This window comes from Megascapheus bottae, chromosome 2 (genome assembly GCF_031878675.1).
Source record: "Megascapheus bottae isolate mThoBot1 chromosome 2, mThoBot2.hap1, whole genome shotgun sequence".
Lineage (NCBI taxonomy): Eukaryota > Metazoa > Chordata > Mammalia > Rodentia > Geomyidae > Megascapheus > Megascapheus bottae.
The window spans coordinates 73771544-73787515 of record NC_143510.1 but is presented as its reverse complement, the minus strand read 5'-3'; the positions used below and the strand labels follow the sequence as shown (position 1 = coordinate 73787515).

The window sequence follows — 15972 nt, the reverse complement described above, 5'->3', positions numbered from 1 at the left end:
GGCTTTCTCAAGGCTACAGTTCTACCACTTGAGTCACAGCACCACTTCTGGCTTTTTCTGTGTATGTGGTACCAGAGTATCAAACCCAGGGCTTTGTGCATGTTAGGCAGACTCTCTACCATTAGAGGCCATGCTCTTGGCCACACAAGTTGTATTTTTATCTATTTGACTTCTTTTTTGGCTTCCAAGGAGAATCTGATGGGGTTATAACAAACTTAGCTTGCCAGGCAAAACATAACCAATCAATTAAAAAGAATGCATATAACCTATGAGAAATGGGCCTGCATGCATGTGTGGATTTGAATTGTGACTGGATAATTAAAGTAGTCCTCTTCTTTCTTCTTTTTTAATCTGATATAGACAATATAGAATAAACACTTTACATACACATATACAAAAGTCACTTCTGAACTATCTAATGAGAGTTCAACAGCTGAAAGAGTAGCAGGGAATCATCTTGGTTAGTATTTCCTTCACCAGGTGAGGTAGCATATGTACAGTTGTGTATAACTAATTGGATTTGATCCATACAATCTCTGTTGTTTCTTTCAACAATTATAATCACAGGTGCATGAGATAAATTGAGCCGTGTAATAAACAGACATTGATAGACTGGAGGAAATTTCATGTTGAGAGGGTGATTAAAGAAAACTATTTTGGGGCCAGGAGTTTGGCCTAGTGGTTAAAGTGCTTGCCTAGCATGCATGAAGACCCGGGTTCGATTCCTCGGTACCACATACATAGAAAAAAGCCGGAAGTGGTGCTGAGGCTCAAGTGGTAGAGCTCTAGCCTTGAGAAAGTCCAAGGACAGTGCTCAGGCCCTGAGCTCAAGCCCAGGACTGGCAAAAAAAAAAAAAAGAAAACTATTTTATCTTGCTACCATTAATGAAGTCATGTTGCTGACTGTAAAACAATGAGTATGTGATTACAAGACAAACTTTTTTCACATACTGTGTTGTTTTCTGGTTATCCATTTCTATGTGCACCCATAAATATATAGTACATGTAGACAATGTGCTGTCTGGCTTGTAGAAGAAACAACATATATATATATATATATATATATATATATATATATATGTTTGCCCTTACATGCCACTTATTTAAAATAATGAGGAACACAATCATATACAATGATCTATTGATATAAATACACATATTACTTCTCATGTTTTAATTTCTCTCAGAATACATCCCAGAATTAAAAGTGACATTTTTTTTCTTTTCTTTTAGCAGTTTAAAAGCTGCTGGCATCCTCAATTGTTTATCAGTTGACGATACCCAAAAATCCACTGTGGAAGTAGTAGAAAGACAAAAGGTATTGAGATAAACTGATAGGAGATCTAGTTTGGACTGTATTAGTATATTAGATATTAGTATATGCATCATGTATATGTAATAGTATATTAGTCTATGCGTATAAAAAGACGTTTGGCCAAGAGGGTGTGCATTTTTGAAGAAATAGAAGGGTGGGTTGTGTATGGAGAAGAACATTGCAGGAAGAGAGAAAGGAGACTGTGCATGACTGTGTTACGAGCAGCTGAATGTTTAAGGAACCGATGGAAGACCAACGTTGGTGGACTAAAGTTTTTCAAAAGTCTTGTTTCTTTTAGCCACTTGAAACTATTTATTCTGGGAAGGCCATTTGTAGATTGGAATATGGAACCCTTTCTTCTGTGTGTCAGTCATTGAATGACCCCAATTTTATTTTTTTGTCAGTTGAGCTCAAGGGCTTGAGCTCAGGGCCTGGGTACACTTCCTGAGCTCGTTTGCTTAGGATAGTGCTCTACCATTTTTGAGCCACTGCGTCACTTTGGTTTTCTTGTAGTTGATTGGAGATAAGAGTCTCAAGGACTTTCTTACCTGGACTGGCTTTGAACTGTGATCCTCACATCTTAGCCTCCGGAGTAGGTAAGGATTACACGTGTGAGTCACCGATGTCTTGCTAGCCCATTTTTTTTTTTTGTTTTTTGTTCCTAGACCTGGGTCCTGAACTCAGAGTCTGGGCATTGTTCTTGAGCTTTCTTAAGGCTAGTAGTCCTCTACCACTTGAGTACAGCACCACTTCTGGCCTTTTCTGTGTATGTGGTACTGAGGAATTGAACCCAGGCCTTTGTGCATGCTAGGCAAGTACTCTACCAGTAGGCCACATTCCTGGCCCTATATGGTACATATTTTTTCCCCAGTAAGACTTCAGGGATGCCTTCCAAAGGGATCACAAGGACTGTGCTATTTCATTAGATGTAAGAAAAGATCTGGACACTTGAACATTTTCACCACTACCACTGAATGAAATCTCCATTAGAAGAAGCATTCAGTAACCTTTCAACATTTGAGCCATTAAAACAAAGTAATTGTCTTTCAGGCATCTGTTTTGTGTTCCACTTTTATTTGTCTAGAGGTAATTTTCTGTAGATCCTCTGAACGTTTGTTTCCCTTTAACATCCAGGTGCACATTTGCATGAAAGTATTTACAGGAAACAAAGACAATCTTGCCATGAGGAGGAATGACTGAGCTCTTTTAATGAAAACAGTGTAATTTCTTCAAAGAGTGACTGGCTGCCAAAGGAGGGAGAGGTGGGTAACGTGAGAGGTGTTTAACGTGAGAGGTGGTTAACGTCTAACCTGCGTGCTCTATACTGAGGCTGTGGAGAAGAACTTGTACACGTCAAGTTCTAACAATGTTTAGAAACTAGATGTATACCCTGCTGCTTCCCAGGGAGAATGGTGGTTTAAATAAAGGCTCTTGCTGGAATGTAACAGACCACACAGGGTGGAGAATGTGAGTGGAAAAATGCAGAGAGGGATACATTCAGTTCCTTTATGTGAAAAGTCATCCAAATTAAACAGGAAGGAACAAAAATTGAATGCCAGGAGATAGAATAAAATTGCTATAACTCTTAAGGTGGAAATGTTGAGATGGCTTTACATGGCAAGTTTTTAATCTAGAAATGGAAAAAGCAGCAGAGGGTATCTGGGCAGACGCCCTTTGAAAGTAGAGTAGGGATAACTTGAAAAATAAAACTCTGGAAATTGAAAAGGAAAAAATCATAATGGAAATTTTATATTTCATAATTCATACTTAATCCAATCAATGTTGATGGATTTATTTTACTTAGTGTTCATTACCTACCTAAAACCAACACGGAACAATCATATTAATCAATTATGAGTTGCTCTAGATTTAGAATCACATTGTTGGTTTAACTAACATGAGTGCTTTTTTTTGGGTGCCATTAAAGCTTTCAAAACAGTGTTAATAGAGCTGGAAGAAAAAAAGCAGAACAAAAACTGAAAGAGCTCTTAATGAGACCAGCAAAAACAAATACAAACACTACCCATACAGAAATCATCTAGAACTGTGACGGAAGGTTTCTGCATGTAAAACATATTCATATACATAAAACATTTTCTCCTGTGGCAGACAGATGAAGAATGACTATATAGATGTAACATAATCGATTGATTCCTAGTTCTTTATCTGCCACTTACTTGTGACTATAAGCAAACCATCTTAACTTCTTTTTTTCTGAACCTTTGGTTTTCTTTCTTTTCTTTTATTTAAAGAATGGAAGAACTTACAATACATTCCATGACAACTTTGTATATGGCAAAAAGTTAGACGAACCAATATGTTAGTGTTGTTTTATAGCTATAACTAAATATTGAAAAGAAATATCTTAAGAGTGAGGATTCATTTTTGGCTCCATGTTTCAGAGGATTTTGTGCCTGCTTGTTTTTTTTGCTCCATGTCCTTTGACATGAGAAGTGCAACTGTGTGACAGAAGCTGTCTACCTCATGGCTGACAGGAAGCAGAGAGGAGGAAGGGATTTCCATATAATCTCCAAGGCATACATTTATTTCCTCTCACTAGTCACCCATAATGTTTCCAGAACCTCTGAAAATAACCTTGCCAGCTAGGGACTAAGCATTCAACATAGGACCTTCTGGGGGAATTCAAACCATAATGTAATATCAATTAAGGAATAATTTATTACTGTTACTTGTGTTGTACTAGAAATGTAGTGATTGTTAGGGAGCATGTTGATTTATAATGCTAGCTCTGAGAGTTAACTTTGGCTCTTTGTACTCAACATATTTAAAACTGTCAACAGTTTTTGTGCTCTCCAATATTTAATAAGGTCAAAAGTTTAAAGAAAGAGAGATTTTCTTGATATAGGTTTTCCCTTTTTCCTTTTGGGCACCATAACTGCATGGCATCAGTGCTGGAATTGGCAGGGCTTGCAGGTTAGGAGCCAACTATGAGAAGTCCCTCTTTGAGAATTGCCAGGCCAGTATGGAATGAATGTCACAAGGAGCCAGCAATTTCCAAGGCCAGATGGGCTCTAGACAAACAGTGAGAGGCTAGCATGCAGGCCCTTAGCTGTGGTTTTAGGAAATTCTCTATCTGAACAATGGGTGGAGAACTTGAGAGCAGTGTCACAATGTTTCACTGCAATCATGCCTTTTAGATGGATGCAGACTAATGTCTCATTGTCAAGACTATTGATCCGAAGGACTAAGAGTATGGTAAAGGGTATGAGTTGTATTCCTTCCCTTGACTTTGGTTCCACACTTCAGCTTTGCAAAACAGGTCTTTTTAAGTGAGTACTTCATTGGGGGATTGTCAGTCAACTGAGCAAGACAGTAAAGAAAAAATGTTTTCTTTTTTCTTTCTTCCTTCCTTCCTTTCTTCTTCTTTTTTTCTTGTAAAGACAAAGCAACAGAGTAAAGAGGATGTGGCTAAACATCTGACTTCCTGTACGTTCAGTGGGCTTACTGTGTTTGCACAATGTAAATTCATAGGTCTACATATGGTAAATGATATAGCCTTTCTTGCCAAGGACAAAATATCTCTTAAAAGAAATTATAATATCTTTGACAACCTAAGAAGTCTGCAATAATAAACAACAATAAGAAAATCCCCCAAATAAGTGTTTTCTGGTGAGCAATGTATTCAACGTAGCAAGAATATTATATTTTGAATGTGAAGACAAATGTAACACGAAGCTGTCAAGTTTTAACCTCTCTTTAGTTCAAATTTTTCTTTGAAGAGAGGATAACAATATCTAAAAGACTCATAAGTTTTATAGTAAATTCAAATAAAAGAAAGGAAAAAAATTCAAAGAACGCATTGTATAAATATAATCCTTTTCCCTGCTTTTGTTAATAGACAAATAAGACAAGTGATAAAGTTATTTTCTTCAGAAGATGTGTGATGTAACTTATGAGTATACTAAGTGTTTGTCAATTTCATTTTTAGATTTTGATAATGAACTGTGAAATATATTGCATGAGAAAGTTATTTATTATGAAAGTATTGAACTCAGATTTAACCACATCCTCCTCATTGTCTTTGATGATTTAATCTAGTTAGCATAGTTTAATACTCAAAATAATTATGGTGGGTGGTCACTATTCTCCTTATTTCAGTAAAATTTTAAATTGTTATTGTAAATGTGATCTACAGAGGGGTTACGGTTATGTAAGTCAGAGTACATTTCTTTTTATTTTTTGGTAGGTTTTGGGGTTTCAACTCAGGGCCTTGAATGCTGCCTCTGAACATTTATGCTTTAGTGTTCTACCACTTTGAGCTGCAGCACCACTTCTGTTTTCTTGATAATTAGTTGGAGAGAAGAATCTTACAGGCATGGACCACTAGCATAGGATATGTGTCTTTTTGGACAATATCATCCCTTTCCTTGCTCTCTTTGAGTTATTCTCCTTATTTTAAAGATGATGAACTGAAAGGCAGAACATCCACTTTGTTGGCTGATATTTACCTATAATATAGTTAACTGGAAATAAGATATTTCATGTATTTAACGTTATGAATGGTGACAAATATAGGAATATTCACATTATATGTGATTATTAACAAAGACTCGAAGACAATTTGAACAAAATATGGTTTAAAAATAAGTACTTAAACTTAATTTTGAACATTTAAGCTTGAACTCAGGGCTTGGTACTTTTTTTGTGTGTGGCTTGAACTCTGGGCCTGGGCACTATCCCTGAGCTCTTCAGCGCAAGGCTACTGCCGTACTCCCTGAGCTACAGCCCCACTTCTCCTTTCCTACTGATTAATTGGAGATAAGAGTCTGATGGTCTTTAGTGCCCAGGCAGGCTTTGAACTGTGATCCTTAGGTCTCAGCTTCCTGAGTAGCTAGGATTACGGGTTTGAGCCATCATACCTGGCTCACAGGGCTTTGTACTTTCTAGTCAGGTGCTCTATCTTTTAAGCTATACTCCCATCCCTTTTGACTTTATTTATTTATTTTTTGAATAGGGTCTCATATTCACTTCCCTGGTTGGCCTGAACCATGGTCAGCCTGTTGGTGCTTCCCCTCTATTTGTTATGACAGGTGTGTACCAGTTAGTTGGACAGGGTCTTGATTAATTCTTTCCTTAGGCTTGCTTTGAATCTTGTTCATTCCCAGTCTCTGTTTCACGAGTAGCTAGGACTTGAGATGCAAGGTATCAGGCCTGGCATACTATTTTATCGTGTGTGTGTGTGTGTGTGTGTGTGTGTGTGTGTGTGTGTGTGTGTGTATTTTCCTAAGACTAACGATTCTCCCAAGGAAAATTTTGTTGTGTGATTAAAACAGAACAAAGCACCATTACCCCAAAGGAAAATCAGTTCAAACATCAGTTAAAAACTTTGAAAGATATTATTATAATTTAACAGTGAAACCAATTTTACCACAACACAAAAGTGGAAGATAATTCATTTATCATCCCTTAACAAACCTAAGAACACCTTCCTGGAACATTAACAGTTAATACTGTCTGTTCAGTGACATTAAAATATGGTTCCCCAAATCCTTTACAAAGATACTGACTTTGATCAGTGACAAACAACAGTCTAGGCAGGCTGTTGAAAGGAAATCAATTATAGTGCTGCTAAATTGTACATTTTGATGTTCAGGGTTGAACTTAGAGATTCAAATGCCAAAGAATAACTCTTGACCCTAGATTTCCTTTGGGTACTTGTGAGTGATCTCACACTTTCATTTCTACAGGCTTCAGAGCAATTCAGGGTGCAGAGCTTCAGAACAGTGTCTGCCTGTGAATAAGGAATCTGAGTGCTGACATTTAAATGTTTGAGAAGCATTTCAGAGAGTGGCAGGTCACTCTGGACCTTGGTGATTCTACACATAATAGAACAAGGCAGAGATGGCTTTTGTCTAAGGGGTAATTCAAGACACAGATGTGTTCTTTGTTTATTCAAGTAGACTAGTATCCAAGGTAGGGGCTCACACATCCCAGAGATTGGCTAAGGACAATCAGCTGGGATCTGGGAACTATTATTTATTTTTGCCAAATAATGTGAAAAGGAAATGCAGCTTAGGAGGGCTTATGGAATGGATTGGCGCCTGACCTTCGTAGCACCCTTCCTTGGCTGGTTTGCTTTGTATCCTGAACAGCATGGAAACCTTCCTGAGAGGGAAATGAAGTCTGTCAAGTTGGAGGTGGGGAAGGGCCTTTATTTCCACTCTTTTGTTTGCTCTCAGATTTAGGAAGGGGAGACTAGTAAGTGGATTTACAGATTATCAGATGCTGTTTGATCTGAATGCAGGCTCACTAAATAGTATCTTGAGAAAAGACACTGGCAGAGAAGCTGTGGATTTATAAAAGACAATAATAGAAGCATGAGTGAGTAACAGTAAGATGGCAGAGGTGGTGTTTGCTTGCTTAGCTTTACGAGAAGAGAAGAAAACCCTAAAGAAATCAGCCCTATTAAACATAGAACTTGCATTATTTTGAACTATTATTGAGAATATAGATTAATAGTCACTATTGATAATGATGGTCCTTATCACAAGCTTATAATTAATTGCCTATTCTATCACTTTGCTACCTAGCTTTCCCCAGCTGTGATAGATATACTTGTTTCCTGGGGCTGTTATAACAAAGCCATCCATGACCAATAGTTTAATCTTAGTTCTGAAGGCTGAGTCTGAGCTCAAACTGTCAACATGGGTCTTTTTTTCTGAGGCTTTTTAAAATTTCTGGCCACTTCATCTTCCATCTTTTTGTGGCCTTTCATCTGTGTGCCATAAAGACCCTATTTTCCTCTTTATAGAGACACAGATAATGTTACATTAGAGCCTATCCCATACTTTATTTTAACCCTCACAATCTGCCCACAGATGAATTCTGAATTGGCCTACACATCTCAACTACTTTGTATAAGGGAAGAAGTATGATGACACATTTTTAACCACAATTGAAGCTTAATCCTTTCTTCAGAAACTTCTATAAGTAAGTATCAGTTCTCAGAAGTATAGTTATTTTTTCATAATTTTTGGTTTAAAAGTAACAGGTTCGATAGTTTACTGAAGTTCTGCTATATTGCTATAATCTTCTGAAGAAGGGTAAGTTATGTTTAGCTTTCTGAGAAAGGGTAACTATGTTTATCGGGCTCTGCCCCTTGTCTTAGGATGAAATATATACTCAGGAAAAATAGCAACACAAACCAATATTTAGCGAGCATTTTCTGTATAACTTGGCTAAAACCCCACAGATGGTAAGCTTTGGAACATTTGCAGCATGTATTACATAGAGCTTCTAAACTCTCCTTGCTTCAGGCAGGATCTTTCTCTGACTAACACTTGGGCCACAGTAGTCAGAACACTGGACCCTGCTCCTCACATGTGGCCTTTCTTCTTTTCCTGTCTGTAACTCCAATTCACTAAGCTGGATACCACAAATGATAGCCATAGAAAACTAGTATACCTGTCATTTGGCAAGCAAGCTAACAAACACTTTTGGAATATGATGGCAGCCACAGGAGAAAAGCTTCCATTCATATCAAGCTCTGTGTAGGGCTATACCAATAAAATGTACAGCCCAGAACAAATTGGTAAACACCTGCTATTTAACAGCAAAAAGGTCTTAGGTGCTTGATCCAATGGTTTGTTCCGACTGTGTTATTTCCTTCTTGTTGGTCATTGGGAAGTCATCCTCTGTGCCTCAAGTCCTCACCTGAAAAGTGAAAATAACACCTATTTGATGGTTGAGAGGATGGAGTGCTTCACACAAGATCTACTAGAGAGAAAACAATAGATCAAACTACTTTTTGTATCAATGTCTTCTTTACTATTTCACTGTGCTTGGGGATGTTTAAATCACATCTTATAATTGATTCTTCAAACACTTCCTCCTCCTCCTCCTCCTCCTCCTCCTCCTCCTCCTCCTCCTCCACCTCCTCCTCCTCTTCCTCCTCCTCCTTCTTCTTCTTCATCATCATCAGTTGTGGCACTTGAACTGAGAGTTTATGTGCCATCCTGAGCTCTTTTTGTTCAAAGCTAGTGCTCTATACCTGTGAGTCACCGTACCTCTTCCAGTTTCCTGGTGGTTCATTGGAAATAAGATGTCTTATGTGCTTTCCTGCTTGGGCTGGCTTTGAACCATGATCCTCAGATCTCAGCCCCCTGTGTAGCTAGGATTAGAGATGTGAGCCTCTGGTGCCTGGTTGATTGACTACATTTTTTTTGCTCTTCACTGATTTGGCTAGGATTCCCAATAATTGTAATTGTTAGATTTCTATCTATTTTAGCATGATTATATTGTATGAATTTTTGATACATAGGTTGTCTGAGATCTGGGAACAACTCCAGAAGTTACCTACCATAACTACATGATAGATACTTGAATAAAATGTTTGCAATATTACTACTACAGTGGTTCTTTATTTTTAAGTCATTATTAGTGACTATTAAGGTTTTACTATGACATATCTACATGTGAATACAATATGCTTTGGTCAAATTCACCTCAATCACCTTCTCCTTTCTGTGGATATTCTTGAAAAAAAGCTATCACTGGACCATTCCATGCTGAAATGTTTTCCTGAGTCCTGTAACTTCAAGAATTCTGGTTTAGTTCAGCTCATTACGTAAAACCTAATTCAACTTTATGGTAATAGACATTTTAAAAGATTTAAATGCAATTCTATGTTCTTATGAGTATTCTTAATATTCTCACATCATATTTCTTATTAAATATTATTTGTAATCTCTGCTCTGAGAATGTAGGAAGAGGAAGAGAAAACCATTTGAAGGCAGACACACCCAGCTTTGGATCCTGGCTCAACTACTAACTGCCTGCCTGTGTTTCAGTTTCAGTCTTCTCAACTGTAAAATGTTGGTAATGATTCAGAGCTTAAAGAGGAGCTGTGAAGCTTGAACAGGTAAAATACATCACTCAGCACAATGCAGCCATTCAAATAAAATGGTTCATTTTTCCTCAAATATTTCTTTTGGACACTTGTTATTTTATTTTATTTTTTTGCATTTTTTTATTGTAATTAGTAAAAGGGTTACATGATATTTGCCAGATAGAAGGTGTATTAATTCACATACATTGATACCCTTTCACATGTCTTGGTACCCATTTCCCTCCCCCTCCCATACTCCCCACCCATCTTGGTTTTCCCCCTTTCCCTATCAAATTTCAAATAACCAAATACAAATAAATTCAATATATCCGATAACAAAGTGAGATACTATAACAATAATTTTAATTAACTAAGTTTTGAGACAGAGCTAGAGGTCACTGGCCTTGAACTTGCAATTCTCCTCTTGCAGTATCCCAAAGTGCTGGAATTGTAGGTATGTACTGTTATGCTTGGTAGATCATTTTTTTCTTTTGTCAGTCATGGGGCTTGAACTCTGGACTTGGGTGCTGTACCAGAACTCTTCAGCTCAAGGCTAGCGCTCTACCACTTTAGCCACAGCACCACTTCCAGTTTTCTGGTGGTTAATTGGAGATAAGAGTCTCACAGGCTTTAGTGCCTGGACTGGCTTTGAACCACAATCCTCAGATCTCAGCCTCCTGAGTAGCTAGGATTATGGGTGTGAGCTACTGGTGCTGGCTACATTATGTTTTGAAAGTGGTATTTGATCTTCTGCTAGGACTATCCCAGACATATACTAATAATAACACCTGAGGGAAACCATGGAGCCTATGTTTCTTTGCTTCTGGGTTACTTCACTTAATATGATTTTTTCCCAATTCTTTTCATTTCCTCATGAATGGGGTGGTGCCATTCTTTCTGATGGCAGCATAGAATTCCATTGTGTATAAATACCACATTTTCTTGATTCATTCATTTATTGAGGGACATCTGGGTTGGTTCCATATCTTAGCTATAGTAAATAATTCTTCAATGAACATAGTTGTGCTGGTAACTTTAGTGTGGCTTTGTTTGTGATCATTTGGGTAAATGCTCAGCAGTGGAATTGCTAGATCATAGGGAAACTCTAAAGTCCTTTGAGGAATCTCCATACTGCTTTCCAGAGTGGTTGAACAAGTTTACATTCCAACAGCAATGTAGTAGTGTTCCCTTTTAGCCATATCCCTGCCAACATCTACTATTCGTTTGGTATTTCTTGATAATGACCATTCTAACTAGGACAGTCCTAGCAGAGGATCACGATAACTCAGTAGTTGTGTACATATGACCATATAAAATAATGCTAATCAAAATGAAATCCAAGATATGGAATCAAGAGTTTTGTTGTTGTTTTAGTGTACTATATGAATAACATATATGAATAACAAAATGATGAAACAGGGACAAATGGTAGACCACTGTGCAACAGCAATACAAGACTCTAGGTTGGAAATGAACTTTACAACGTGTATGTGGGGCGTGTGGGCGAGAGTGAGAAAAGGAGGGGCAGTGGGAGAAAAACCAGGGAGGGAGTAACAGTGTTCCACCAGAAATGTATTCATCACCTACTTATGTGACTGTAACCCCTTTACCACAAAATAAAATTAAAAGAAAAAGAAAGTGATGTTTGAAGAGTCAATTATAAGGCAGATGTAATGTACACATCTCCAAGCACAGTGAAATAGTAAAGAAGACATTGTTATGAAAACAAGTAGTTTTTGATCTATTGTTTTCTCCCTAGTAGATCTTGTGTGAAGCACTCCATCCTCTCAACCATCCAAATAGGTGTTATTTTCACTTTTCAGGTGAGGACTGGAGGCACGGTTGGAATAAACCACTGGATCAAACACCAAAGACCTTTTTGCTGTTAAATAGTAGGTGTTTACCAATTTGTTCTGTGCTGTATATTTTATTGGTATAGCCTACACGGAGCTTGATATGAATGGAAGCTTTTCTCCTGTGGCTGCCATCACATTTCAAAAGTGTTTGTTAGCTTGCTTGCCAAATGACAGGTATACTAGTTTTCTATGGCCATCATTGTGGTATCCAGCTTAGTGAACTTTCCCCCCCTCCCCCAGTATTCTTTACTATTACTTCCACATTTATGTCATATATAAACTCAAAATGATTTCGGTCTCTATTTGTTTCCATTGATTAATAAAAAAGAAGACAAATGATGCCAATGGCAGAAATTCTTTATCAAGTTTGATGTCTTCTTGCTAGCTTTGAAGCCCCGTGGGTTGTTCTGGTCTGGATGGCTTACTGATGGCTTCCATGTGGCTGTTGTTTTTGTGGTTTTGATGTAGTGGATGAAATATATTAACCAGTCTTCTTGTAATGAAAGCTTCATCTAATTTAGTAGTTTTGGTAATAGAAAAGTCATCTAATGAGGAATTAAACTGCTTGAATTCTAGTCCTGGTTTTGTAATTATCAGCGCTATCTAATGCCTTCTCAAGTTCCTTATTTAGAAAAATGGGTTAGTTAATGACTTACTTTAGACTTCATATGGTGAATATAGGAGTCCAATCTCCTGGCCTTTATAGGTTTGAAGAAACAGAATGGAAATAATCCCTGGGTAAAATTTTGGGAGGTCTTTTAAGATTCACATCCTTTAGCTTATTCTCAGTATCAGGCAGAAGATGCTGACAGCATCTGCTTTTTTGAGCTTGGATTACTGCCTCATCGTTTCATATATAGATATACATATGTATCTATGTATGAAATTCATATACAGATTTTTATGTGTATATGTCAATCTTGGGACTTGAACTCAAGGCCTTGGAGCTGTTCCTGAGCTATATTGCTCAAGAAAAACATACATTCTACCATTTGAGCCACAACTCTACTTCTGGCTTTCTGGCTGGTAGTTAATTGGATATAAGAATATCATGGACTTTTCTACCCCGGCTGTCTTTGAACCATGGTCCTCAGATGTTAGCTAGAATTACAGGCATAAGCCACTGTGTCTGACTGAAATATACTTTGTTTTTAATGTAAAATTTAATTAAAATAGACCTGTCCTTCAAAGTCACAACTGACCTAAAAGTAGAAATCACTGACTGAGAGTATGTGGATTACATTTACTATTTTGAATCTAACATAATGAGGGATGTAAGTCTGCTCTAGAGTTATCCTCTGATGATCTTCCAAATGAAATTGCTAATAAATATTATTCAAATAAATAGAATATATGTTTCCATTAACTGAAAAATCAATGTATGGAAACAACTTTCTGTAAAATGAAATTCTGAATGTTCATTGTTCCTTTCATATTTCCATTGTCAACATATAGTCCTATGGAAACTATCCATTACCATTGCATTATAAGTTTCCTGAGCCACTTGTCCATCGGGGACAGAACCGATTGGGTAGCATCCCAGATAATACTCCAAGGACACACACCGGATATTAGGAGGTGGGACAAAGGAAGGAGAGGGGAACTTGAATGTATTGTACATCTACAAGTCAGATTTCATGGGCTATTTCGATTCTCATTTAATCCTAACAATTCTGAGGTAGCACGAATATAGCAGCAGAGACAAGAGTGTATAGAACAGTTGGAAATGCCAACATATTAAAAAAATCACTTTCCTAAATTGTGAGCCATGTCTGTTGATTCTATTTGTAGAAAATAACATTGAAATTAAAAAAATTAAAACTAAAAAGAAAAGAGGAAAAGTCATGTTCAAAAATGTTCAGGAAGAGGGCTGTTTGGGCAGAACACCAAGCTTTGGGTTAGGTTAGTACTACTTTCCATCTTTAGGGTTGTCATTAGCATCTCAGCTTTTCATTGATGAAATGAAGCTTGGAGAAGGTCATGTTCTAGAATTGGTATGTATTAGAGCTGACATTAAAGACCAGTCTGACTATGCTTATTCCTTGTAAACGCTAGACCCAGATAGTGGGCTTGTCCTCTAGGACCCTGGCACTTATCTATGAACTTGCCCATTACTTAACGTCTCTAGATTTCATGTTTCCTCACTTCAGCAGCATGGTAATTTTAACTTGAATTTGATCAATTGTGTTTTGCAGCCTTTGGGAAAAATTAGGAAAGTTGTATTTTTCAAAAAAATTCAAAAACAAGATTATAGGCTAAAATTGTCTTCTGATTTAGAATGCTGGGAACCTGACAGCACTAGCTGCAAGGGTAGAATTTATATCTCCACATGATCCACTGTGGAAGTCACTTGCTAAGTGTGATTACTGACCAATCATGCGATAAATGCACGTACTTGCTGTGACTAAGGAACCAGTCTTGATTTTATTGAATTCTTCACAAATTTCAGTTTAAATTAAATTCTTACATACTGCTAGAGGTTGTTGTAACAGGTAGTGAAGAAGGCTGGAAGGTTTCACAGAAAAATACAGATTCTGAGCAATTAGGTAATTTTTTTTTATAGGCATGACCAATAATCTCTGGTTCTCTATCTGGTAAACTTTGTTTGTTTATTGTCAGTCATGGGGCTTGAACTCAGGACCTAGGAGCTCTTTTGCTCAAGGGTAGCACTCTACCATTCAGCGCCACAGTGCTACTTTCTGGTTTTCTGGTGGTTAATTAAAGATAAGAGGCTCATGGACTTTCCTGCCTGGGCTGGCTTTGAATCAGAACCCTTAGTCAGCGCCCCTGAATAGCTAGGATTTGAGGCATGAGCCATTAGCACCCAGATGTCTGTAAGGGGAATTTTTTTCATATTTTTTATTGTAATTAATACAAGGGTTACATTATATTCACCAGATAGAAGGTGCATAACTTCACTTGATACCCTTTCTCATGTCTTGGTCCCATTTCTCTACCCCACATCCCCACCCTTCATCTTGTTTTCCCCCTTTCCCTATCCAATTTCAAATAACCAAATACGCATTTATCCAATATATCAGATAACAAAATGAAATACTGTAACAATATGAGATAACCAAGGGACAGCAAAAGAGATGAGAGGTAACACAGTACATTAAGGACAACAATCACTCATTATTATTATTTTTTAGATGTAAATTTTTTTATTGTAATTAGTAAAAGGGTTACATGATATTTGCCAGATAGAAGGTGCATTAATTCACATACATTGATACCCTTTCACATGTCTTGGTACCCATTACCCTCCCCCCCAAACCCCCACCCGTCTTGGTTTTCCCCCCTTCCCTATCAAATTTCAAATAACCAAATACAAATAAATTCAATATATCAGATAACAAAGTGAGATACTATAACAATATGAAATAACCAAGGGACAGCAAAGGAGATGAGAGACAACATAGTACATTAAGGACAACAATCACTCATTATATGGCTTTTGTTTTTATTTCCAAGAGGTCTTTTCATTTAGTGTCATACTGTATGGCCTTATGTAACTAGGTTTTGCTCTATTGTGAATTTCTGCTAGGAGAGCCCAGGGTTTCTACTGATTATGACAAATGAGGGAAACCATTGAGCCTATGTTCCTTTGAGTCTGGCTTACTTCACTTAATGTGATTTTTTTTCTAAGTCTTTCCATTTCCTTACAAATGGGGATGTCGTTCTTTCTGACAGCTGAATAGAATTCTATTGTGCATAAATACCACATCTTGTTGATCCACTCATCAACTGAGAGACATCTGGGTCGGTTCCATATCTTTGCTATGGTAAATAGTGCTGCAATGAACATCATTGTGCTAGTGGATTTTGTATGTCCTTGTTTCTGGATGATTGGGTAAATGCCAAGTAGTGGAACTGCTGGATCATAGGGGAGTTCTATGTTTAGTCTTTTGAGGAACTGCCATACTGCTTTCTATAGTGGTTGACCGAGTTTG

At 37.4% G+C, this 15972-nt stretch overlaps 1 long non-coding RNA gene across 1 annotated transcript in view; it reads left to right on the top strand.

The window, feature by feature from the left end:
* LOC150067321 (uncharacterized) overlaps nucleotides 1–15972 on the top strand; it is a 444788-nt gene that overhangs the window by 28616 nt on the left and 400200 nt on the right. The window lies entirely within an intron of this gene.